Source organism: Pleurodeles waltl, chromosome 7 (genome assembly GCF_031143425.1).
Source record: "Pleurodeles waltl isolate 20211129_DDA chromosome 7, aPleWal1.hap1.20221129, whole genome shotgun sequence".
Classification (NCBI taxonomy): Eukaryota; Metazoa; Chordata; class Amphibia; order Caudata; family Salamandridae; genus Pleurodeles; species Pleurodeles waltl.
In genome coordinates, this window is record NC_090446.1 from 651,816,938 (window position 1) to 651,844,760 (window position 27,823).

Here is a 27,823-nt window from a genome sequence, read left to right on the forward strand (position 1 = left end):
GGGAAATTTCTGCGACATACAGTATGCCACAATAGTGGGAATAAATTTAGTCAAAAAAAGAATCGCAGGGCCTGTTCGTGCGGTGGATGGAACAAACCTGTCTTCAGGCCCTATCACAGATGAAACTGAACCTATAGTTCTGAAATATCATCTAGGACACCAAGAAAAGATATCTTTCAATCTCATAGATGCTCCTCAATTTCAGCTGATTTTGGGCTTACCGTGGCTTACGGAGCACAACCCTGAAATTAATTGGGAAAAGAGGACTGTAGAACTAAATTCAAGCTACTGTCGGAAACATTGTTATGGTCCTCAAGAGATAAGTGGTGCACCATCTCCCGCTCAAATTTTAGCTTCTAAATCCAATGTGGTTTGTGCTTTGGAAAAGGTTGTCACTCCCCCAGAATATAAAGAATTGTCTGCAGTGTTTGACCAAGCGAGGCAGAGAAGCTACCTCCCCACAGGTCTTATGACTGCAGGATTGAACTTGTGCCAGGTGTGACTCTACCTTGCAGTAGAATCTATGCCCTTACTGAAAAGCAGAACAAGATCCTAAAAGAATATTTGGAAAAATATTTGGTAAACAGTTTTTTTCATCCCTCGCAATCCCTAGTCTCTTACCCCCTTTTTTTTTAGTCCCTAAGAAGAAGAATGACGAGTTAAGAACTTGTATTGATTATAGAGCGTTAAATCAAGTTACGATGAAGAATCGATATCCCCTGCCCTTGATTTCAGTACTACTAGATCAGGTAAAAGACGCAAAAAGCTACATCAAACTAGATCTTTGCGGAGTGTACCATTTAATTCGAGTGGCTAAGGGAGACGAATGGAAAACGGCCTTCCGCACCCGGTTTGGTCTATGCGACTACCAAATGATGCCTTATGGGCTATGTAACGTGCCGGCCACTTTCCAGCACTTTGTGAATGATGTTTTGAGAGAGTTTTTAGATTTTTTGATGATATTTTAATATTCTCCCAGAATTTGCGAGACCATGTACATCACGGGACAGCAGTTCTAAAGAAATTGTTGGAAAATAACCTATATGTGAAGTTGGAAAAGTGTGCCTTTCACGCGAAGGAAGTAGAATTCTTGGGATTCATCTTATCGGAAAATGGAGTTTCCATGGAGCCTGATAAAATTCAAACAATCCAGGATTGGCCTTCTCCTAAAGTGGTGAAGGAGGTGCAAGTTTTATTGGCTTTGCCAATTTTTACAACTGGTTTATAAAAGAGCTTTCTAAAAAGGTGATCCCTAATACAAAACTTTTGAGAAAAGGAGTACCCTTCCATTGGTCAACTGATACTGAAGAATCTTTTGAGTTCCTCAAAAGAGCCTTTATGACAGCCCCGATCCATCTCCATCCTAACCCTGAGGAGCCATTTTTTGTGGAAGCTGACGCCTCCGACCAAGCAATTGGTGGTGGATTGTCTCAGAGGCACAAGGAAACTGGTCAACTTCACCCAGTGGGATTTCGATCCAGGAATTTAACTCCACCTGAAAGAAATTATCCAATTGCTGACAAAGAGCTATTGGCAGTGAAGGATCAATTCAGGAATGGCGGCATTATTTATTAGGGGCTCGTCACGTAGTCAATGTGTTAATCGATCATAAGAATCTTCAGCTTTTAAACACTAAATGCAAGGCAATTGAGATGGTCCTTGTACGTTGCAGATTTAAATTTGACCATTACCTATCAACCTGGTTCTGACAATGGTAAGGCAGATGCATTTTCGAGAATGAATAATATACCTGGAGCCGGAGAAGCTGAAAAGATTCCAAATATTCCAGTAGACAAGTTTGTTTGCACTTTACAATTTTCCATAATAAAAAGGAAGGTTTGAGAATCCATGTCTGACCAAGAAATTTCAGATTGGGCCAACAAAAAGGATAGAAGAAAGGTTCTAGAAAATCTCCCTTTTGTTGAAAATGCTTTATATTTGCCAACTTGTGAGTTGCAAGAATTAGTGCTACAACCATGTCATGATGATCTTTAGCTGGCCATAAAATAATTTTGAAGACTGACAAATTAATCAAAAGGTATTTATGGTGGCCTGCCATGATCCCTCAAATAAGACAATACGTTAAAAACTGTGATAAATGCCTTCGAGGAAAGACAACACGACTAGCTCATGAAGGTGAGCTTCAGCCTTCCCATTGCCATTCCCATTGCACCATATCCTTGGCACACCATTACAATGGATTTGATTTTAGATTTACTTTCAAATCAAGGTTTTGACATTGAGAGAGCGTAGCTTATATAATCTATATTAACATGAAATACTTATGAATTAATGTGTGATAATGCTGCATAGAAACTAACATAATAATTTTGCTTAAAACGTGCACCTGAAATGTAACCACGGGGAGTAGCCGCCAATGTATACGTAGACTAATAATGATGACTAAAATGTTTCTATTGTGTTTAAATAAGTTTATACTGATGATTGCGTTATTGAATCTGTGGTGAAATCCTCATAGGCCTTAAGTTAGCATGAGCCGAAGCTTAGTTGCTTGGCTCTCATGTTAAATATATTTTTCTATTTTGCAGTGTGCTGACTCATAAATGGACATGACTCCGTATGTTCTTTTTCTTCAAACTAGAAGACGAATGTAACCATGTTAGATCCGTTCTCATAGCCTTTCCTTGCTTGCAGAATAAATGTTAAAAACAAAATGAAACAGTGTAGATTAACGTAATGTACAAGGTCATTCAAACACCTAATGTGTTTTCTGATAGGTTAAAGATAGTGGGGTATAACAAATGTCCAATAGAATTTTGGGGGAATGTACAATGGAAAAGGGATAAAAACTCATGTCATGGGGAGAAATGTTTTTAGGTAGGGAATGCTATTGATTCAATCCAGAAACTCTGGTGGTCATTCTAACCCTGGCGGTAAAAACCGCCAGGGCGAATGACCACGGGAGCACCGCCAACAGCCTGGCGGTGCCCCTTAGGGCATTCTGACCGCGGCGCTTTGGCCGCGGTCAGTGCAGGAAAACCGGCTGTCTCCCGCCGGTTTTCCGCTGCCCGTCAGAATCCTCCAAGGCGGCGCAGCATGCTGCGCCGCCTTGGGGATTCTGACACCCCCTACCGCCATCCTGTTCCTGGCGGTTCGCCCGCCAGGAACAGGATGGCGGTAGGGGGTGTCGCGGGGCCCCTGGGGGCCCCTGCAGTGCCCATGCCAATGGCATGGGCACTGCAGGGGCCCCCGTAAGAGGGCCCCGCTTGTATTTCACTGTCTGCATAGCAGACAATGAAATACGCGACGGGTGCAGTAGCACCCGTCGCACCTTCCCACTCCGCCGGCTCGATTACGAGCCGGCTTCATGGTGGGAAGGTCGTTTTCCCCTGGGCTGGCGGGCGGGCGGCCTTTCGGCGGCCGCCCGCCAGCCGAGGGGAAAACTCAAAATACCCGCCACGGTCTTCCGACCGCGGTACGGTATTTTGGCGGCTCCCGCCGGGCGCGCGGTGACCGCGTCCGGCGGGAGTCAGAATGACCCCCTCTGTCACTCTGCTTAGTGAATTGTTGCTTTATTTAAAACTATCCTCGCCCTTAGATTTGTCCATGTTACACTATACCTCCTTATGAGGGAAGTGCTTTTTTTTTTTTCCCCGGTGCTGAGTTCTGACTGATGTCCTGAAGACGAAGACTGAACCTGTGCGCTGACCTAAATTTTGGAGGGTAATTGTGACAATGAAATTGTGATTTGTCTGTTTGCTTTTCCTTTCTAGGTACCAACTGCTTACTTTTGATAGAAACCATAGTTAGATGTTTTTCCAAATTGGTGTTCTAAATTGTTTTGCATGAAGTCCAACATGCTAATGCTAATCAGTGGTTAGGACAGGTGTTCACTAAACTGACGCAAATAGACAATCGATCGAATCTATGCTTTGTTGAACTGCCGCATTATTGACACTCCGCTAAATTGATCTATGTTCACGCCGTGTTATGTTCTGATGTTTGTGATTCTCGCTTTAATGAAATCTTATCAAAGTTGCCATATCTTGACTATGCTATTATGTTTCTTGGTTTTGAGATTAACACATTTGCTTTTAGATTGTAATTAATAGGGAATAAAACTCATAAAAATTCTACTAAACCGGAGTGGTCATTCATGGCTGAAAGGTCATGGTAGCGTCTTGAATTGATTAATGACTTTGACTAAAGTGAAATGTATTGTTGTGATAAATATTGATGACATATTGATTGACATATTGATTAGCTATCTCGTCCTAAGGTGTCTCTCAACTGAGTCAAAAGATTAATTGGCCTCAAACGAGTCCTGATGTGTAATAAATTATCATAAAGGGACGCGTTAACAGTTCAATCCTAGTTTTTGTGGACACCTTTTCTAAAATGAGTCATTTCATCCCTCTGAAGAAGGTTCCTAGAGCCTCTCAGTTAGCACAGTTATTTTCACAGCACATAGTGAGAGCTCATGCCATTCCGATGGTTGTAATCTCAAATTGACGTCCCCAATTTGTTTCCCAATTCTGGAGGGCCTTCATGAAACAACTTGGAATAGACTTGCGTTACTCTACTAGTTATCATCCAGAAACAGATGGACAGACAGAAAGAGTTAACCAGGAGATAGAGCAGTACCTACGCTTATATCTTCTGGACCAAGATAATGATTGGCCATATTTCATTTGGACAGCAGAATTTGCGTACAACAATGCTATTCATGCCTCCACGGGTTATTCTCCTTTCTATTTGAACTCTGGTAGGCACCCAAACATTATCTTCGGAAGGTTGGGAGGCTTGGTCCCAGTTGCGAATGAGGTCAGTAAGAAAATTCAAAAGGCCTACCAATCCGGTAGAGAACATTTGACCAAGCCGAAGATCTCTGACAAAAAGAGTAGAAGCAATCCTAGTTATTGCGAGGGTAAGAAGGTCTGGCTATCCACTCAACAGTTTCATTTAAGAGTTAACAAAAAATTCCAGCCTAGATATGCAGGACCCTTTAAAATAAAGAAAATTGTAAATCCAGTAACAGTCAAACTTGCCTTGCCTCCTCCGATTAAGGCTCATCCATCTTGCTACTTAAAAGAAGCTCTCCCAATTTTAGGACAACCACCTCCCCAGATCCTTTCCAAGTAGATTCACATTTAGAATATGAAGTGAATAGAATTTTAGACTCAATTTTTAAAAAAGGAACATTATATTACCTCATTGATTGGAAAGGTTTTGGCCCAGAAGAAATGTCATGGGAAGCCTTTTCAAATGAACATGTACCAAGGTTGATAAAGCAATTTCACGACACTTTCCCCAACAACCCTTCTGTGGCAGGGAGTTCTTTGGAGAGGGTACTGTCAGGAAAATTATTGCCAGTGTTGTTAAGTTCTTCCCTCAGGAAAAACAATTCCCCTTTTCCTTGTACCCACGTTGGTTGCAGCAGCGTCCTCACTCCCGGTGGCTCTTGCGGAGGCTGTTCTCAGAACTAGCTGCTTCAGGTTTAACTGCCACTTAAGATGGTAGCCACAAATCTTTGTGAGGTCAGCACTCTAGTGTTTCTACCTTAGTCTTGTGCTGAAGCTTCCCTCCAGCTGTTTCCTCTCTGGGAGCTCTGCACTTCAACTGTCATCCTGAGAAGAATGAGCAGTGTTTCTGAGGCCCCTTGTTTCATGGAGAATTCTTCCAGTTTTGAGTAATTAATTCTTTTTGTTGTTACGGTGTGCACACCAGCTACTTTGTCCCTTCTGGGGAACATGAATTTCTTCCTTCTTCCAACAACTGGCTATCGGCTTTCTGAGGAGAATTTGTTTTGGCTTAACAGAACTTCAAACAAATGCAGTAAGGAATCCTTTTGTATGATTTCCAGACTTGCCAATATATATATATGTATATACAGTATATATTCAAAAACTCTTCACCTTGCAGACTTGCCATTCTTAGAGACAAACCTCAGTGTTCAGACTAATTCCTAAAGACTGTGATTAAGACAACTGAACCTTGAGAAGGAGTTTTCGTTTCCTGTAAAAGACATTAGTAGATTGTATATTTGTGAACCTTTGAACTGTTCTCCAGAGAACCTCGGATACCTCTGACTCCTGGAGAAAAGAAGATATTAAGTTAACATTGTTCTCTCAGAGAGAGGCTTTGTCTCTCAAAAGATTGATAGAATTGGGTGAATGTGAATGGCTGAACAGTTGAATGCGCAGTAGAAATGTACTTATCTATGCACTTATCACCCGACCGCAGGTCCTTCCTTTAAAGAAATCCCAATAAGAAGAAAGGTGAAGGTTACAGAAGCACACACTGAATATCCTATCTTCAAGTGGAAAACAAAGGCTGGAACTGGATCTGGAGGCAATCTCTCTTTTTCTATTCCCATTCCCCTTTATCCCTAGCGGATGCAGGGTTCAGATAATCAGTAAAGTCTTAGCACGCATCTGTTGGAGGGAGTTGGATAAAAGGCATCTGCTCCTGTGGAAGTTTGATTTAATGGGTAATCTCCTGACAGGTTCACTCCCTCCACAGACCCATCCTTTTCTCCAGCAGACAGGAGGTCAGGAAGAGGCTCACTCTCTTCCTCCACCAAGTCATCTGTTGCTAGGAGCATGAATAATTCAGTCCGCTCAAAGTGTAGCTTGAGGTGGTTCACATGCAGGACCCTCAAGGGGTTCCTGGGAGTCCGCAAGTCCACCAGGTAGGTGACTTTGCTCTTGTGCTCCACCATCTCCAATGGCCCAGTCCACTTGTCCTAGAATGCCTTAGGCTCCACTGGCACTATCGCCCACACTTTTTATCTAGGGTGAAACTCAACCAGAGTGATATCTGGTCATACCACCATTTCATGTCTTCCTTGCTTACTTCTAGGTTCTCTTGTGCGAGAGCTCTGAAGCGGGCAGTCTGGTTTCTAAAAGACAGCATATAACTGAATACATCCTGGGGAGGTTTACTGGGGGCTTTCTCCAAGCCCTCCTTCACCAGACTCAAAGGTCCCCTGACAGGGTGGCCATACAGCAACTCAAAAGTTCTAAATCCATGCCCTTTTTGAGACACCTCCGTGAAGGCGAACAGAAGGCATGGTAAGTGGACGTCCCACTCATGCCTCAAGGGCTCTGACAGGCCCATGATCATGCCTTTCAACCAGACCATTGCTTTGAGGGTGGTAAGGAGTGGAGAACTTATACGTTACTCCACACTCCTGCCACAGAGCCTTCATATAAGTAGATTTGAAGTTGGTACACCTAGCAGATATCATTTCCTTGGGGAAACCCATGCGGGTAAAACCCCCCACCAATGGGGAGGTGATTGACCTCAGAGGAATGGCTTCTGGGTACCGGGTGGCATGGTCCACCAAGACCAGGATAATCCTGTTGCCCATGTCTGTCTTGGGATTCAGAGGCCCCACAATGTCAATACAGACCCTTTCAAAGGTGGTACTAACCACAGGAAAAGGTTGGAGGGGAGCCTTGCATTTCCCCCCACTCTTCAAGACCTACAGTGTGCATCTGAGTGCCTCCACATCTGGGGCCAATGGAAGTGGGTGACAAGCCTGCCTGTCAAAGGTCTTGTGTCACCCCAGATGTCAAGCTAAAGGCACATCATGAGCCAGACCCAGTAGGAAGGTTCTGAAGCACTGGGGTGCTACCAGCACATGGACTGACCCAGGCTCAGCTATCTTATGCTCACTATAGAGGAGGCAGTCGTCCCAACAGATCAGGTGAGATCCTGGCTCCTTGACAGCCACCCGGTCTGCAGCCGGCTGCCACAAACGCTCAAGAGTAGGGCATACTCTCTGTGCCTCACAGAATGCCTTCCTGGTGGGTCCCCCTTCCTGCTGCCACTGTGAGAGCTCAGGGACCTCCCCCAGCTCAGCCACCTGCTCCCCTATAGGCTCTGGGGCATCGTTCTCAGGCTCAGCCTCCTCCCCGGACAGAGGGAACTTCTGGGGCCGGTTTCCCATGCCCCTTGCCCTTCCTCCTACTGACAGACCCCTGGGCCACTGTTTCAGGCTCCAGGGGTCTTCTGACTACCCTGACGGGCTGCTATTGAGAGGGTAGACACACACACACACACACGGGCAGACCCAATATCTCCAAGTGTGACCTGTGTTCCACCTCCTTCCAAGGGGAATCCTCCATGTCATTGCCAAGCAAACAATCTACAGGCATGGTTGGATGCACAGCTACTTTCCATGGAACCTGAGACCCCCCCATGCAACGAAACCTGTGCCACTCTGCACAGGCGCTCTGAGTCCTCGGCAACTACTTGGTGAAGTACACGAGGACCTATCTACTTTTCAGACAACATGTGACTCCTCACTGTAGTCACAATGGCTCCTGTGTCTCTCAGAGCCTCCATCCTCTGTCCATTGATGGTCATCCACTGCCTGTACTTCTTAGTGTTCTGAGGCACTAGGGTTCTCTGGACCATCTCACTGTCCCCTACTGAGACACCCACCTGGAACCAACTCCTCCCCAAGCGCTATGCTGGCCAAACTCTGTGACTGAGCACCAGTGAGTGCTAGTGTACCCTTGGGACATTCGGGGTCCCCTCTCACATGACCCACCTGGTCACATGCATAACACTTGCGGGGACCCGTCTCCGCAGGTTTCCCTTTGGAGAGCCATGGCTTCTTCTCACTGGGGGCTGGAAATCCTTGTACTGGGGCCCTTTAGAGAACTCCCCTTGTTTACCCTTATCCCCCACTTTCTTCTGAGAGGGACCATGCCCACCCTTGGCGTGGTCTCCCCCATACTCCATTTGGACCCTGGTGCTCTTCGAACGGTCCGCTTCCAGCGCTAGCTTTCTGGGGTCAGTCAGCTTGCTGTCAATGAGGTGCTGGCGCAGCTTTGGAAAACAAAGACTGTATAAGTGCTCCAAAGCAATTAAATTGTAAACCCCTCATACGTTGTTACCTTACTGTCCTTCACCCAACCATCCAATGACCTGCAAAAGGAATCTACTCACTCCAACTAAGTTTGGGACTCTTTCTTTTTGTAGGACCAAAACTTGTCCTTATACTGCTCAGGGGTCAAACCATATCTTGTGAGAAGGGTGTCCTTCATTATGGTGTAGGTGAGCCCCTGAGGATCCCCTAAGGATGTCAGAGTGTTCCTCCCCTCTGCCTCAAAGTGCTTCCACAGACCCGCCCCCCCAATGTGCCTCAGGGACCAGGTTCATATAGAGAGCAGACTCATACAACTGGAACCACAAGTATATGTCATCCTCCCTCTTATAGTCCTTCATTAAGTCTTTAGGAATGTTTAATCTTCTCTCAGGCTGTACTAAGGTACTGCTGCTACCATCCCTACTGTAATGGCTCCTCTGATCCAGCTCCCTCAACTAGAGCTCATGAGCCAGCAGTAACTTTTTCGCCTCAATGGCCAGTCTCTTTCCTTCCATCTCCATCTAGGGCCTCTCTAATTCCATCTGGTGACTACTCTCTGCCTGTCTGTCCTGTAACTCCTCAGGGGTCAGGACCTTGGATGATACACTGCTACCTGCCCTGGAGACCCTCCCCCCAGGCATAATAGGTCGAGCAACTATACCATTGTGTGTACTCTGCACCTCTTCGTCCTCATTCTCCTCCTCTGTATGCCCTCCAGCCTCCTTGGCTGTCACCCAGATCCTTGGTGCCTTTTGCAGCTCATCCTTCCTGGTAGAGCCCTTAATGGGACAGGCAAGATTCTTACAGAACTATTTCAATTGAGCAACTGTGTAACGTTCCAGTTTCCCTAATTCAGAAACAGTGCCAGCTGGTACATCTCCAGATTGAGTCATGATAGCAAATCAAAAGTGCAAAAGTTCCAATGCAGAAAAAGAGTTCCCAAAGAGAAGTTAAAGAATCAATAAAAAGATCACCAAAAATATGGAAGTAGAAAATACGAGTCTAAAAAGAACAAAAGCGAAAACAAGTAGTATGTGGTTACGTAATGGTCTGCACTGAAAACAGTAGTGTACATTTAATTACTGTGTGTCATGTACAAATACAAGTACAATTCTCACCGCTGATCACTAATGTTCTTGAGTCTTTGGTTGGCAGTCAGGTTACCCCCTATCCAAGCAAGGACCCTTCTTTAGCAGGGCAAAGGAGAAACACACCTGATCAACCTCCACTCACCCCCTTGGTAGCTTGGCATGAGCAGGCAGGCTTAACTCAGAAGCAATGTGTAAAGTATTTGTACAAGCACACATACAGTAATACAGTGAAAACACTACACAATGGACACCACATCTGCTTAGGAAAATAGGTAATATTTATCTGAATCAAATAAGACCAAACTGGCAGAAATCCAATGTACACAAGTTAAAATATGAATTTTCAAAAGAATAAGAGTTTTACTCCATAGAAAACAATAGAAACGATGGGTTTGCACAAAGTACCTGGTTAGCGTAAAATATAAAGCCTCACGGGCCAGCATGTGTCAGAAAAAGGCAACGTCGCGTCGATTCCTTACTCGCAAGGGAAGCCGTGCATCATTTCTTCTCTGGTCAGGTAAAGCAATGCGTCATTTTTCTCCCACGCAAGAGAGGGATGCGCCGATTTCCAGATGGGGTACTTCGGATCCGCACAGAGCTGGGTTGCCTTTGACGCCCAGGGATGATGCGTGGAAAATCTTATTGCACTGTGTTAGAAAAACGCGCTGTGTGGGGTTTGCATCATTATCAGCAGCTTCAAGTGGTTGTTGCGCATTGTTTCTCCAGCCACGATGCGTCGATCTTCCAGCCACGATGCAGGATGGCACGTCAATTTTAACCGCAAAGCCGGAGGTTCATCATTTATCAGCCGTGTTGCAGATGGTGCATCGAACATTTTCCCGACACATCGTTCTGTGCATGGATTTTCAGATGTTGTCTGCCAACTTCACATTTCAAGGGCCCAGGGACTGGATAGGACACCACTCTCAGCAGAGAGTCCAGATGTTAGCATGGGAAGTCTTTGATGGCCCTAAGACTTCAAAATAGGAGGCAAGCACAATTCAAGCCCTTGGAGATTCTTCACAAGCAGGAACGCCAAACAAAGCCAGTCTTTCTCCCTTTTCATAGGCAGAAGCAGCAACTGCAGGATAGCCCAACAAAGCATAGTCACAGGCAGGGGAAGCACTTCTCCTCAGCTCTTCAGCTCTTCTCCTTGGCAGAGGTTCCTCTTGGTTCCAAAAATGATCTAATTGTCAGGGGTTTTGGGTCCAATACTTATACCTCTTTCTGCCTTTGAAGCAGGCCTACTTCAAAGGAAAGTCTCTGTGTTTCACAAGATCCTGCCGTGCCCAGGCTAGGCCCCAGACACATACCAGGGGGTTGGAGACTGCATTGTGGGAGGGCAGGCACAGCCAATTCAGGTGTGAGAGACCACTTCTCCCTCCACTCCAGCACAGATGGCTGATCAGGATATGCAGGCTACACCCCAAATCCCCTTGTCTCACTGTCTAGAGGGGATTCACAAACAGCCCAACTGTCAGACTGACCCAGACAGGTAATCCCCAAACACTCAGAGTCACAGAATGGTTTAAGTAATAAAAGGCCTACTTTCAAAAAGTGGCATCTTCAAACCTACAATCTAAAAAAGAACTTCACTAAAAGATGCATTTTTAAATTGTGAGTTCAGAGACCCCAAACTCCAACTTTATATCTGCTTTCAAAGGGAAAGTGCACTTTAATAATATTTAAAGGTAGCCCCCATTTGCCCCATGAGTGAGATAGGCCTTGCAACAGTGAAGACTGAATTTAGCAGTATTTCACTGTTAGGGCATGTAACACATCAGTACATGTCCCACTTTTAACATACACTGCACCCTTCCCATGGGGCTACCTAGAGCCTTCCTTAGGGGTGCCTTACATGTATGAAAAGAGAAGGTTTAGGCCTGGCAAGTGGGTACACTTGCACGTCAAATTGGAAGTTTAGAACTGCACACAGACAATGCAGTGGCAGGTCTGAGCCATGTTTACAGGACTTCTAAGGTGGGTGGCACAACCAGTGCTGCAGGCCCACTAGTAGCAGTTGATTTACAGGCCCAGGGCACCTGTAGTGCACTTTACTAGGGACTTACTAGAAAATCAAATATGCCAATCATGGATAAGCCAATTACACATACATTTTACAGAGGAGCACTTGCACTTTAGCACTGGTTAGCAGTGGTAAAGTGCCCAGGGTATATGCAAAAACAGAGTCCAGAACACATTCATAACCTGGGAAACAGAGGCAAAAAAGTTAGAGGGGACCACACCAAGGATGTCAAGTCTAACACCTGATGATTCTGGTTTGTTCAGGTTTTTTCTGACTTGTGGTCGTCAATGGAATGCAATGCGCTGATTGGGTAGCGTGACTGGCTGGATTGAGGGGTCAATGTGGAGTTTCACAGATTTTCCTCTGAGGCACCCAGTACCTTCGAATAAGGCAGCAAATTCCACAAGAATTTGGGGTAAACTTTCTAGGTGGACACCAAAAGCGAAGGTGACAACTCCCACTGCTTCAGCTGTGTGATGATCCACAGCATGCCGTGGCCTCCTTCTGGTACGTAGATGTAGGCATTTACTGTCTGTTGACTGTGAAAGATTGCTGCTTCAAATCTGCTCCAGATGGGGAGTGGGGTGTCTTGGTCGTATGCGAAGACTATAACTGCTGCTGCCTTGAGGGGTGGTGTAGGAGCAAGCGTGGCAAACATCTTTGCGAACATGATGTTGATGGAGGCACCAGTGTCCACGATGGTAGTGATCTTGTGTTCTCCCATGTGGATCTGGCTCTGTTGTAAGTGATTTCGGGCGTTAACGGCAGTGCCTATTCTGAACATGGAGCATATGGAGTGTCGGCATCTTCTTCATCGTCCATGTCACTCGTAGCTTGGGGTAGTTATGGCAGAGGATTGACGACCTTTCGGGAGTTTGAACGCTTACTTGACCTGCAAACTTTCGCAAAGTGACTGAATTTTCCACATGCCGGACATCATTTGCCCTTGCTGGAATTTGGGCCATGACGATAGTGGTGTAAGGTGCAGCTAGTGATCCTCTGAGTGTGCAGGTAGGTTCCTTGTTATTTGTAGTGAGTGGCACAGGTTGGTGTACTGCATTAAGGGTGGAGGTAATACCAGGTTGCCTCTGAAAGTTTGCTTACTGCTTCTCTTTCTTTCCTTGTTTAACCTTTATGCTTTCTGACACTTCTGCAGTGGTCACAGGAACTTGATGTGCAAGGAGCAACTAAGGTGGCAGCTATTCCTCTCTTCCCCCTGTGATGGCAGAGACAGTGGCTCAGTAGTTACAGTGTCTCAAGTGTTTCCTAAGGCCTCGGTGGAGGAGGTGCCATCTGGGCTCACCACTTGGCAAGGAAGGTGAACTGGGAGGCGTTAGCAGGCCGCACCATGCAGTGTCAGGGGGTCAGAGTGGAAGGTTGCAGCAGCTAAAGGCTTAGCAGAGAATATGCTGTGTCTCCAGCTGAAGAGCAGTATGCCTCGGAGGCGGGGGTGCAAGAGGCAAGAGCACTGCAAGTGCGATAACACAGTGTGTCCTCCAACCACGCAGTTCTTTTTGGCAGCGGGACAGATGCAAGGGAAGATGCCCGCCCTCATCGCCAGTGTGGTGTCAGTAGCGCTTTCTGGACTCGCAGCACTGCGGCAACTAAAATTAGGCCCGTAAATAAATACATAGACGCGGTCTGTGTTATAAGCTCCAGTGCAGGAGTTCAGGGCTACATACGCGATACAGAGGCTATTTATTAACATGCCCCATGTGGTGTGGGATCACACCATCACATTAATGTCCTCTGGGAAAACAATAAGACTTGGTTTCCCCGGGGACTAGTGGGTGTGTTCTACCAGTTGTATTGCTGGTCAGACACTACAACAGCAGCCGTAAAGCGAAGCACCCCCCAGGAGACTTTCCACATCAGAGCGTTCCACATCAGCCACCGCAACCTGGATTACCTCATGTGAAGATTTGCGGTTACCAGGGGCGCACTAGAACCGAACTTCTGGTGGGTGATTGGGAGGATATTGTCAGGATTTGGGTGGGCTAGTACTTCAAGACTTCAAGCCACAGTGGTGGGGCTACCATGTCACAGTGTGCGTGAACACATTCTCAGAGAAAGTGTGAGAGCACACATGCCAATATGTCTGGGATGAATGAGCAAATGCATATTTTCATGTTTCAGCACATTATAGCCAAAACTATTGGAGTTGCCTGTAAATTCCACTCAGACATTAAGCACTGCTGTATCTTCGAGAGTATTCTCTACACCTGCGAGCATTGGATGTCTGCAAGATGGTTCTTACCGAGCAAGTCTTGTGCATGTATGCATGCCTGACACACAGTAAAGAACGCCCTGAAACCTTATTGGAAAGAAGCCTTCTCTTACCAAAATCATATGATATGAATGGGGGATTGGGATGGGGGATTTCCCAATAAACAGAAGAAAGTGGTCCCACAACATCAAGAAGTAAACTTACATGAGCCCTAATAGAAGCGGGATACAGGCACTAGGATAAACAAATTTCTATGGGATTTCTATTTGAATGTCACAAAATCAGGGGGGTTCCAAAACAGCTCAAATGGGAGGAACATTCACAGAGTAGAGTAAGCAGGATAAATTCACAATGTAAAACATATATCTGTTCATCTGTACCTGTATCTGTTCATATTGTCATAGCACATTCTTAGGTGGAGAGCAACGGAGTTTTGCATATTATGAGAAGTAATGGAAAACAAAGCAAAATTGCATACATCAAGTGAGGGCTTAAATATTTGAATTACACACAGTTACATTCAATTAAGTCATCATTAGAGATTAAGGGCCAGATGTAAGATCCAGAGTTTTGCGACTCACAATTTGTGACTCATTTGTGAGCCGCAAATTGCAAGTCACAAAACCATATGTACATCAGTGTACTTCACACAGTTTGTGATTCCCAATGGGGTCGCAAATGACCTACCTCATTAATATTCATGAGGTAGGTCGCAATTTACAACCCCATTGGTAATGGCTGCACTCACAGGGATGGTGGCCTGCTTGGGACAGCAGACCACAGTGTCTGTGACTGCTTTTATACAAAGTAGTTTTTTTTAAATGCAGCACATTTTCTTTGAAGGAAAATGGGATGCATTTCAAAAACAAAAATGAAAGGTTTTCTTTTCATTTTTTCAGAGCAGCCTGCTCTAAAAAAATATTTTCTCTACCATTCACAGAGAGACAGGGGTCCCATGTGGACCCCTTCCATTTGTGAATGGGTTAGCACCAATTTGAAACTGGTGCTAACTGCGATTGTTTTGTGACTGCATTCAGAGTCACAAAACAATCATACATCACACTGCGGCTCGCATTTAGGAAGGGAATGCCCCTTCCTAATTGCGACTCGCAAACCTATTTTGCAATTCCTTAAGTAGATTAACGAATCGCAAAATAGGGTCTGTACATATTCTGCGAATTGGGCCATTTGCGACAAGAAAAAGCTACATACATGTGGCTCTTAGTGATTTGCGCAGCACTGCACAATTTTGGGACAACTGCCAAGCTGGATTCAAAATGAGATTCCCATGTTGACTTGGTCACTACACCACATATTTTCCTTAGTTAATGCAATGTAATAAAACATTTAAAAAGGTTAGGAATTGAAAATGCTCCCAAAGTTCACCTTCACCAGTCCTTGTGAACACTTATATTCTTTTGATATTTTCCAATAAATCTTATGCTACGTTCCTTGTGATGTCTCATGAGTAAATCGAATGCAAATTATTGTGGTATGTAGGTATTTAGTAGGGGTCACACCATGATCATGTTATCTCTCATTTAAAGTTCATCTTTGTCTATGTGCCTATTAGCTGTAGGTTAAAGTATAGCGTGATATATCACATAAATATTTACAAAGTTCTAAACAATGTAATGATTTATTAATAGTGAAGCATCTCCTTTGTATCCATCAGGCTGGAACAGAGATCATGGTCCAGAAGTTGAGGAGTATTTTTGTGTCATTTAAAATAATATACAGAGGGTTGATTAATCTTTTTTCAGTCTTTGGAACTACAATCCTTTCTTGAAATAGCTTTGTGCTGATATGATAGAAAATGACCAGTATTGCAAATTACAACTATAAAGCCAGTTTCTACTTGAGAGTTTCAGGTTAAATATCTTTCACAAAAATTCAGGTACCTGACAAGGCCACATTTACACACAGTCATGTTTTCATTTTCTCTGAATGAAAGAGGCCAACATTTAAATGTGCACATGCTGCACCAGAAATGCATTATGGAAAATAACGTTGTCAGACATGCTTAAAAGGGAACTGAAACTGTGCAAAAATTAGATTGAATTTTGTTATGGTGAGCATCAATGACACTAGATTAACTGCTGCAGTGTTAGATTGAGAGACTTGAGGATAATCAGATGGAGATTGGGGCAAAGACCCATGTATGTGGTAGGGTATGAGCATGCCCAAGAATCTGTGGCCCCCTCACACTAGAAAGCTGTAGCTCCAACTGGCTGGCACCACCTGCACCACCAGCCAGTAAGGAGCTCATCTCACTTCACCTGAACACATACTGATGAGTCTTGTACCGGCTCAGCATACCTTGATTCTGGGCAAATCCCTTAATATGCATATGCTGAAAAAATGAATGTGACATGTGACTGGTGCTCCTGCAAAGCTCTCCATTACCTTCAGGTTGAGTTGTTGCTATTTAAAACTATGAAAAAAGGTCAACTATCTGTGAATGAGCTCCACTCTTCAATAGGAGGGCGTCTGGTTATGACAGAGTCCTACTCTTATGTGCGGGAACTAATTTGATCTGTGCAGGGACTCACTAATGTCTAGGTATTCCGGCACATTTCTAGAGGTGCAACCAACTTCAGTTTTAGGTTCCTGGGTTCCATAGCGCAAGCTGGGTGCCATATTATAGGAATGGCACAAGCCGGCGCTAAACTTGGGCTAGCGTCTTAAAAGAAGATGCTAGCTGGGTGGGGGAGGCGGTATGGAAGGAGGGGGTTGTGCGTCAAAATATGAGGCTAGCTTGGTTAGAGGCAAAATAAAGTGCACCTAACCAGACTAGTGCCATTTCCTGGCGCACAACCACCAAAAACATGACTCCTGTCTTAGGAAAGATAGGAGTCATGCCCACCACCCCAGTGGCCAGCAGAGGAGACAAGTGTCCCGTGGCCATGGCCATTGCACCCTGTGCCATGCAGGAGGTCCCAAGTTAGGGCCACTGATAGCACTTTGAAATTAATTAAAAATACTTACCAATACTTACCCTACTTACCTGGGATGGGTCCCCCATCCTCTGGTGTCCCTCTGGTGTCGGTGGGGGGGTTCCTGGGGCTTGGGTCGGGCACCTGAGAACTCAGTTCACGGTGTTTAACCATGAAAATGGGTCCACAGGTCCCCTAATGCCTGGCCTGACCTAAGCGTTAAATAATGGTGCAAAGCAAGCTTTGTATCATTATTTGGCCCCTCCTCCCACCCGTGTGTCATTTTAGCACTGGGGATAAATATGGGGCTATGGGGATAGCCCCATTTTTTAGATGGGAACACCTCCCTTGCATCTCATTGACCCAAGGTAGGTGTACACATCCATAATATGGTGCAAACTCCTATATTTTGACATTAGACGTGTCTAATGTCAAAATATAAATATGGAGTTAAGTTTGCGCCAAATTTGTGTAAAAAAAATGATGCAAATTTGGCGCAGACTATAAATCTGCCCCTTACTTTTTGTCATACAGGTGTGCGCACAAGATGTTGATGTTGTGAGTTGACAGCAGTGTTATGAATCTTTCACCCATTGATTTGACACATATCTCACACTGAGCAAATATTGTAGTTCCTGACTACTAGTTACGGACCTTGGCATACGATGTTGCCATGATGGATCACATAGTGGTACCTATCTATTGGTTTTCCATTTAGAACAACAGTTCGATGGCAGAAATGAGTATTTTCATTTAAACATGTTTGTTTGGCAGGCACGGCAAACATTACACACCACACTTTTCAGAACACAGTGCATCGCGTCTGGTACTTAGAGGCTGACAACAGAGTTCACACTAGATTGACAACTCCTAGGGCCTACTCATGGTTTCCTGGATGTAGATTTATAGGAAATGGGACTGTGCCAAACACTCCGAGACATAACTTGTATATGACCATTTATTCACATGTTTGGCAGTCATGCCTTACTCCATACGTAGTTGGTTGATGAAATGCTGAACAATGTGGGCATGTTGCCGTGCACCGGCAGCATTGTTCTGAATATCCGGATGATCTGACATGTCATCCTCCTCCTTTTCCCAGGGAGGCTCCTGCTCCTCACCCCAGGGGATATTTTTTTGAAACACATATTGTGCAAAATGGCAGATGCCAAGATCATCTTGCAGACCATGGGTGGGGAATACAAGTCTCCCACCTGATACACCCGGGCAGTGAAAGCGTCCTTTTAGTAAGCCATTGGTCCTCTCCACAATGCTCCACGGTCCAAACATATGCCTGGTTATAGGTCCTCTCTCCGTGGTTTCTGAATTGCCAAACGGTGTCATTACCCATGTCTGGATGCCATAACCTTGGTCAGCTCAAAAGTTAGAGAAAGAAATGTCATTGCTATTGTTTACTGAATTTGCATTCATCCTGCACATGTGTACCATGTGTATTTCTATTGTCAGGCACTTCTCCCAAATATTAACACATGATATGTACATCATGGCAGTGCATTGCCATTTTCAGGGGCCTGTGCACTGACTGTATTAAAGGTCCAATGCAGTGCACGGGCAGCTACATCATACTAATCAACTTCCTGACAGGCATATTTGTGCAGCAGGGTTGGATGCTGTCTGATTCCCATCACTCTGCTCCACTCAGTGTTTAATGTTGCCACTACATGTGTGGTGGAACAGAATGTGGCTTTGAATTGTTTTTGTATGTCCAGCCTAGGTTGGTGATGACATGCCAGAGATGGCATACACAGACACATGTAGATGTCCAGGCTCCTCCCCAGATTGTGGTATAGCCCTACATTACATTTGCCCATGCTTTTGATTGTCCTACATTGTCCATGACAGTTGACATGATGCCATCCACACAGTATGCCCTGACATATCCCAACTGAGTGGCATGATGTGACAGCTGCCATTTCCCAATCTATGTTTCCATGTCACTGTATTGTAACATTGTGTGCATCTGAGACAGATTTGTACCCAATTTGTGCACACGAGAAATGTATTCTGCATATTTGTGTTTGGTCATCTGTAGGACAGCTGCACAACTTTATGCACTATACTACTTCTCTTAGAAGGGGAACTGGTGCATATTACTTGGGTCGTCGTGCCAATTTGGAGCCCATAGGACTGGACTTCAGCAGATGCTGCCTCACAAGCACACATTCACACTTGCATCAGGGGTTGTAGGTATGCGTCTTAGCTTTCAGAATGGAATTTGTGTGTGCAAGTGCACCTTCCAGCCAAGGCTGCTGCCTCAGTAGGACGGCAAGTGATGTCTGTGAGGAGCACTATACTTCACACGTGAGATGTGAGTTATTTAACACTGCATTAGATATTTGTACAGCTACATGTCACCCGGCCATGGGCGTTGTTTTTGTATCTAGCACCCAGAGCCTCTTTTATGAAGCCCATGGCACAAGGTAGTGCAACAAGTGTGTTGCTGTGCTGCCATGCATCACCAGGAAAGGCCAGGTATGCAACATATCTGCAAGATACTGCACCTATCTTGCCTGTTCCCACGCACTGATGCACAAATTGATGCCTGGCACCAATGCAGGCATCTTTGCACCATAGTGCAAGGGTGCCTGCATTGTTTGGATGATAGTTTTTGTCCAGGAAGGAACACCTTCCTACACAGAAACTATCACAGAAGGTGTTTATTGCTTTTCATGTGTGCTGCAGGATGGGGCAGATAGAGGAAGAAGAAGATACACGGAGAGATGTAGATATTTCTCCCCATTGCGTCACTGTTACGCCACCACTGAGATGGCATGAAAGAGTGATGCATTTTCAGACTTGTAAAACTGTGATTACATCTGTTAGGTTTGTCCTCCATGTGTGTTGCATGGGTATGCACCAAACAACACCCATGGAATGGCCCTTTCACACAGTGTTGTGCTTGTGAGTTGTCCATATTTACAAAGCCATGATAAGCCATGCAAGGTGGCTTTGCATGGCCTTGTAAATATGGTCTGGCACACTATGCCTGGGGGGCATCATGCAAATGTTGCTCCGGTGGCACAAAGTGGTGTAAGAGCCTGGTAACTGAAGCCCCTAAACCCTGATGTATGAGGCATGACACGGCTGATGTCCCATGTGTGTTGCATGTGGCCAACCCCCATATAGATGGTACACCTCCCTTGCACACAGAGATGTAGAGCAGGTTTCCTGTCTGTCATGCATGGCTGTATGCCTTTAAATCATACAACATATGTAAAACTGTGTTGAGATGTGTTCACCTGTATGTCAGCGTGATTTGCATTAGATATGCATACAGTAGCAGTGTACATGTTTGTGTAACTGGCCTCACTTTGCAGTTCCTATCTGTGCAGGCAGAGAGTGATCTGTGTATTGTGTCACCCGTATCTATTTGTTCTTGTGTCTGTTAGGTACTTGCTATTTGCTTACCTACAAGCAGGCCATTCCTGTATTATCCATCCTGAAAACTCTGATTGATGATTGAGTTGCAGAACATGTATGCATCATGTGCACTGCCTGGGATTTTGGCTAGCACACTGAGGATTAAGCCACGATGATTCACGATGACCAGAACATTCATTGAGTGTGTGTGCTTCTGGTTGCGGTACACATATTCTGTTGCAGCAGGTGGTACAAGTTGCACATGTTTGCAGTCCATGGCTCGGAGGACATAGGGAAACCTAGCAATTGCATAGAAGCCCTGTTTAATTTCTTGCTGCAATTGCTGGGTGTTGGGGAAGAGGATGTGTTGGGGTGTGAGGTGGCTGATTGCATCCAAAACAGAGGGCAGTAATGCAGGCAGGGAGGGCTGCGATACTCCACCCACTTGTGCTTCTGTCGTATGGAAGGATCCAGTTGTAAATAAGTGAAGCACAGCCAGGAGCTTGGTCAGTGGAGAGATGTTAGTGGACTGCTCAACTGCTGGCAGCAAATGTGGCACAATGAGACAGAGCAGCTGTACGATTGACTCTCTCCGCAGCCGGTAGAAGGTGATGACATCCTCCTCTCTGAGGGCAATCAGGGATGCTCACTGGCAATAGACGCGCTCCCTTCTCCTACGCTGCCTCTGTGGTCTGGGTTTTGGTGACTGTGGTGGTGCTGAATGTTGTGGTGGTGATGTTGGGGGTTGTGCTAGTCTCCTTGGTGCCCCAAGTTGTAACAGGAGTAGGTCCATGTTGTCCTCCAAGTTGTCAGGGCATTTTGGAAATGTTCTCCTTATGTACCTGTGCCTGGGAGTCATTTTAATGCCTGGTCTGACCAGGCATTAAAATTTTGCCACTAGTCAGAGCTAGCGCAACTTTTCCTAGGCACACATGATTTTTTTAAATGTTTGTAAATACAGCGCTAGCAGGCTAGCGTCATTTTTTAGGAGGGAACGCCTACCTTGCATATCATTGTCAGTATCTGGCGCAGCTAGATCTGACGCTGATAAAAAATGATGCTGGGCCAGTAAAAGTGATGCTATAGGCCTCTAGCACCACTTTGTAAATCTGGTTTTGATTTTGCACCTCTGCAGCGTGAAAAACAATACAGCAGCACAAAAGCCTTGTAAATTAGGCCCTTAATTCGACAACTCTGGCCCAAGTTGGGCAACCAATTCCAGCAGGACAGGGCCTAGGGGCCAGAATGAACACCTTGGACAGTTTCTTGGCCATCAGAGTGTTTTTAAATCATGATCCAAATTTTACAGGTTGACCCCCATAGACAACATTGGAGTAGTCCTGATGCTGAGGGATGCAGGCTTAAAAAGATTCTCCTGATGCTGTGTAGCCTATGGGGGTGAAGTCTGGTTGAGTCCTCTGTCCACTTGTGAGTGGGGGTACCTCAGTCCATGGATCTCAGGGTCCAACAAAGTCCTATGTGCAGGGTTTCAAGGGCTGCCAATGAGGATCTTGGGCCTTTGCAACGCAGTGGTCATGGTGCAAATCTTCGATGGAGGCTGGTGTCTGCCCTGGGTGAAGAATCCGGTCATAACCCACACTCATTAGTCCAACAGACACAGGTGAACCTTTTGGCTATCTCCAAATTGTCCTTTGGGGTGCCCAGCACCCGGTAGAGGCCAAACTTCTCTACGGTGGCCACCAGTGCATTTTGGGCTCTTTCAGCTTTGATGTCCCACATTCTGTTCTGGGGGCCAGACAACTAACACTTGAAGTCTCTGCTTCAGACTGGAGCTGGAAATCAACTGTTTCCCAAGCCAGGCACACGGAACAGGGTCCAAACTCCACTAGCCCAAAGTGTAGCAGATACAGTCACTCTGGCATTGCAGCCTCTCTTAATACACTTCCAACAATGCAAAGTGGTCTCCTTCTCATCCTTGTTCCAAGTCCAGCGAGTACTGAAGGTCAACAAGCCAGTGGTGCCATATTTATCACAGGAAAGTGTCTCAAAGGGACCAGGCGGTGACTAGCCAGTGGGCTACTTGGTCCCCTCCTACTTAGTGATGACGTTCTTCTGATATGTGGCATCTGGGTATCCCAGAATACCCCATTCTTGCCCCTTTCAAGATGATGCAACCCTTACTCAGTCTTGAGGCGCAAGGTAGCCCATCCTAGAGGTGTGGCTACCTGAGGGCAACAAGCCCATGGTAAAACCGGTTTGGGGCAAGTATCCCCTCTCTGGACTTGTCTCCACCCTGTCTAACAGGAACAAAAGGCATCATGCTCAGGGCCAGAACCACACCCTGACACATCCCCTCATATCACGTGGTTCCTTTTTAGAGTCCGCCCAGAAACCTCGAGTGGCCCAGAGTGCATACATCAATTCACTAGAGCGAGTGCAGGGAGTTACAGGAAAGTGGGCAGGGACAAGCAGCAGTGTGGTACCTGGGGGAATAGCATGCCTTAGAGTAGAAGCAGGAGAAGGATAAGTAAAAGTATTGATTGTTTCTTCATACCTATGCCTCGTCCGCATCATCCTTCCTGATATCCCGAGATGTGACAGCTGCCTTTTGGCACTGCTGAGAACTTTTTATTTTTTTGCTGCATGTGTTAAACTTGCTTAACAAAGATTAGCTGCCTTAAAAAGTGGGATATATATTATGTGCTTTGAAAAGTAGCTGCCCATGCTTTATTTGCTGAGGCTCATTTTTATATTTTTCTGAAGCAGTTTACAGCATCTACAAGACAAGAAAATCTCCTTTGTTCCCCTGCAGGGGGCAGCAAAGGACTAAATGATAACAGGCAGTCATGGTGCATTGCTCTCCTGCGAGGAATACACAACTGGTTCTGTTGTGATCGCTGGGGACCCACTGGTCTCGCAGTTTTCCGAATGTGCACAGGAAATATATTTTACGAGGTCGAATTTCTGTGGTGGGGAATACTTTGTCGTTCTGCATAACCTTAACCTACAAACCAAAATAAATATAATTTCCAGATAAAAACGTAAGGCTGATGCATCTTTCACAGTAAATTATATGTGTTTCTTTTCTTTTCCCTAATAACTTGGTTTTCTTGCAGCACTTCAGATCACATTTCAGCTATTTCTAAATACTGTATATAGCACCTGTTACGCAATTTAACGGCACCCCATTTGCCCTTCTCACTGGATGGGAGACCGGGTGGGCAGGGCTTTCTGGCCAGCACGTCAGTGACACTCATTTTACTCAACGAGCTATCCTGGCGGCTCAAGTGATGCACTCCCTTCACAAGCGAATACTCTTAGTGGCTGCGGCACAGTACCCTTGTGTAGCGCTTCCATCTTTTTTTATTATCTCTGCATAATAAATAGTATGACACTGGAAACCACATAAATTGTGGTCTGACCTCTGTAAGGCTAGGTGGCCCATTTCTATTGGTCCTCACGAATATAGGTTCAGATGTATAGGACAGCATAGTAATTATATTTACGGTTTCTCCATTACTGCGCTCTGCCATTTATAGGGTACAATGCCCAGAAATAACTCTTTTTACGAGCATAGAAATGTAGCACAGTGACAGAATGCCTACTGATTCGAATAGGTTATTTCCGAATCTAATATAACGGAACAAATGCGCTTGCGTTGCGTGAAAGATTCTGTAGATTTATTCTGAATGAAACATAAGCACTTGTATCTTACTGTAAATTCCATGCGAAACATTACGTCAATTAAGGACATACCAGTCCATATTTAAATACAATAAACAAATACATGTACCCCTGGGGCCTTGTCCAAATAACATTCAATGTAAAGTGCATTTTTTGCAGGCAGATTCTATCCATATTTCCTGTCATGAGCAAGGCCGATCACCGTATTAGTTGCATCTCTTCGCGTAAAACGCAATGTTAATGGTGGTCAACCCGCTACAATGCCTTTGGAAACACCAAGGGGCTTATTTACAAGCCCCATGCGCCACCGTTGCGTTTTTTTTTCTACGCAGTGGTGGCGCAAAGCAGTCCCCCATAGTGAACCACATTTATAAATTGGTGCAGTGGGTTACTTGCGCCAGTTTGTAAAGCCTTGCACCACATTATACCTGCACCAGCTGTAATGTATGCAAGGTAGGCTTTCCCCCATTAAAAACTGCGCAGAACTGGAACACTGAAATCTACAAGATTTCACTGCATCGTTCTGCACCTTTATAGCCTCACTTTTTTAATGCCTGCTCAGAGCAGGCATTAAACTGACGCACTGATTTTTTCAATGGGGGCCTCCTGGCATTGTTGGAGTAGCATAATTTTTTGACACTAGTCCAGCAATGCGTCATTTTAGCACCATAGATGCGTCAGAATTTCTGACAGGATGCATCTGTGGACACTAGGCACCATGGAGTTCTGTATAGTAAATACAGCACTGCCATGGTGTCATTAGGGGGGTGCAAGGAAGCGCAGGAAACTTGATGCATCAATTGAGATGCGTCAGATTCTTGTAACTAACCCCCCAACAAAATACCAGGTATGAAATGTCACTTTTAGCTAAACAAGACTTATAACTCCAATGCTCTGTCCCCACAGACAGAGACGTGCGGCTATGTTAACATCCAGGAATTCCTTCATTAGCATTGTGCTACAATGGACTGGGAATTTTCCAACCATCCTTCCACAAAACTGTTCTGCTCTTCACCAGCCATCACTAATTCAACGCCATCAGGAAAACAACGTTTTTCAATACCTGGAAGCAATTCGACCCCTCCTGCACCAGAAACACAAGAAGCACACAATCAAGAGACCCTATTCCAATCAAACACTACAGCCAGCACTTCATAGGAACACCCACTGAAAATAACTTACCCTCTCCCACCATTGCAGTTGCTCTAATCAACACTAATGTGTAGACATTTATTTTAAGTGAACGACATCATTTAAGTACAAGGTTCCTTCTGCGTGGCCTCATAATAGCTTGTGAAAAGACAGTCTGCTTAGAACATACACTGCAAAACACCTAATGCTAGACTTCTGAAATCTCGACTTTGTCTAAAGAAGCGGCAAGAAAAACTGACTTTCTACACCCACTTTCAGACACCAAATATACTAGGGCCTGAGTATGACTATAAAGCAGCACGTTCTAATGGTAGGTGGGAAGAGACTTTAAGTGAGTTTGAGATCCTTTCAATTCATGTTTTCACATTGCACAGGGCAGATATAAAAATGATGTTCAGACACCTTTAGTGTCACCTTGGACAAGGTGTTACTTTTTCACCCCAGAGTTAATAGGATAGAAACATGAGACTGAGGAGTGGCACAGGTTCCTAGTTTTGAACTGATGGGCTCCAATCTAGCTAAGCACCAAATATCTCCCTCGAATATGTTACCTCAGAAAGTACCATCGGTCCAAATAACTTGATATCCATGTCCTGGTATACCGGCTACAGTACGATATTCCTTGATGAGTTCTTCAATCTGCATATGTCGCGGTCACCCAAGGTCCTCAGCATGGTACACTTCAGTGTGTGAGTTAATAACTGCAAAAAGAAATAAGCCTTTGGCCAGACAGAGAACATGGTGCTTTGTCGGGATCAGCCAATATGTCAAGGCCCCTGTATTTAAGTATTTAAGGCAGACCACGTTTTAGAGATATGGCCTTATATAGCGTTCGCCAGGGAGGAAGCACTGCCATAAATTGGTGATACTTCCGCACATCAATTTGAAGTTCACCCACCTCATTTAAAGGTAGTATTTGACCGCTCTTCCATATTGTCTTCATCACTGCCCGAACTTTCATTTTCATGCTTTTGAGTAATTATAATACTTCAGGGTGGGTTTTATGTTGTTTGGTCCGGAAAGTCTGGTGTCACAGCAGTAATTAGTACATAGTAATGCCTCTGAAAAGCGCACACTACTGGCAGCTCGACTCCTACAGCGATGCTGGAGTACCCCTCTGAAGATTCCCTGTTATGGAGTTGAGGGTATTGAAGCGACCCAGACTGGGGGGGGTTAGGGGGGAGTGTGGGGGAGGGGATGACCTCCACACTGTCTACCACCACATAACTCCACTCAGACTAGTGATGTCACTATTGGATATGTTAAACCTTGCTTCTTTTGAACCATAATGCCTACAACAGTGGCCCTTCTCCCAGAGCCCAGCTACCCTCTGGAGAAGTAAAATGTGCAAGCCATTGATGGCAGACCTACAGCTTCACAAGCTCGTGCAAGCAACATCTTGTGGGCCTAAAGTGTTTGCCCCGCATATTCTTTCATCTATTCACAAAGCCTGGGTCGGCCAAGTCTCCCACCTCTTGGCCAGTCCCAAGACTCACAGGAGATGCAAGGGGCAAACAAGAAACTGGAAATGAAATGACTCATACTGAGACTATCCCACATTGTGGTCAGCATTTTGTCCAAAGCCATAAGGTGATATGTGTTGGTTTACATGTACGAAGACGTTAATCGAAAATTGACTGGACTGTACTTTGATTTTTCCACATTTTCCTGTCTGAGAGTTGTCTGTATTGACTATGTCCTTCCCTTATTTTTTTCCCCTCTTCCTCACAAGAAAATACTTAGTCCATGTCCAGTGTTCTCCTGAACACTGGTTATCTTTGCCCTTATCAGTTTTCCTTTCTTTGTTTGCACCCTTTTCCCCTCATATTTCTCTATTTTTGACTGTTGTTATACTTTGGTCATGGTGCAAGGAAGGAAAGAAACTCATAACAGATTCAAATCCCATGGCAGATCCTGGGGTCACATCCTAAATAAATAAACGCCATTCTATCCTTGTGAATTGCTCACCACTCCCCACCTTCACGACTTTTTGGAGAGTGCCTCATGTAACTGTAATATGTTGGCACAAGACTGAGTTCTGTTTATTTCTGATGCTGTAAGTAACAGAATGCGTGTCTGTTGGACCTGGCTTTTTGACAGGGACATCCCCAAACTTTTTGCCTCCTTCCTCCTATTTTTTCTGACCTGTTGTTGTTGGCTTTTGACCTCTGGGCACTTTACCACTGCTAACCAGTGCTAAAGTGCATATGCTCTCTGTGTAAATTGTACTACTGATTGGTTTATCCATGATTGACTATTTAATTTACTTGTAAGTCCCTGGTAGAGTGCACTACATGTGCCTAGGGCAGGTAGATTAAATGCTACTAGTGGGCCTGCAGCACTGGTTGTGCCATCCACCTCAGTAGCCCCTTAACCTTGTCTCAGGCCTGCCACTGCAAGGCCTGTGTGTGCAGTTTCACTGCCACTTCGGCTTGGCATTTAAAGGTACTTGCCAAGCCTAGAACTCCCCTTTTTCTATACATAAGTCACCCCTAATGTGTGCCCTAGGTAACCCCTAGAGCA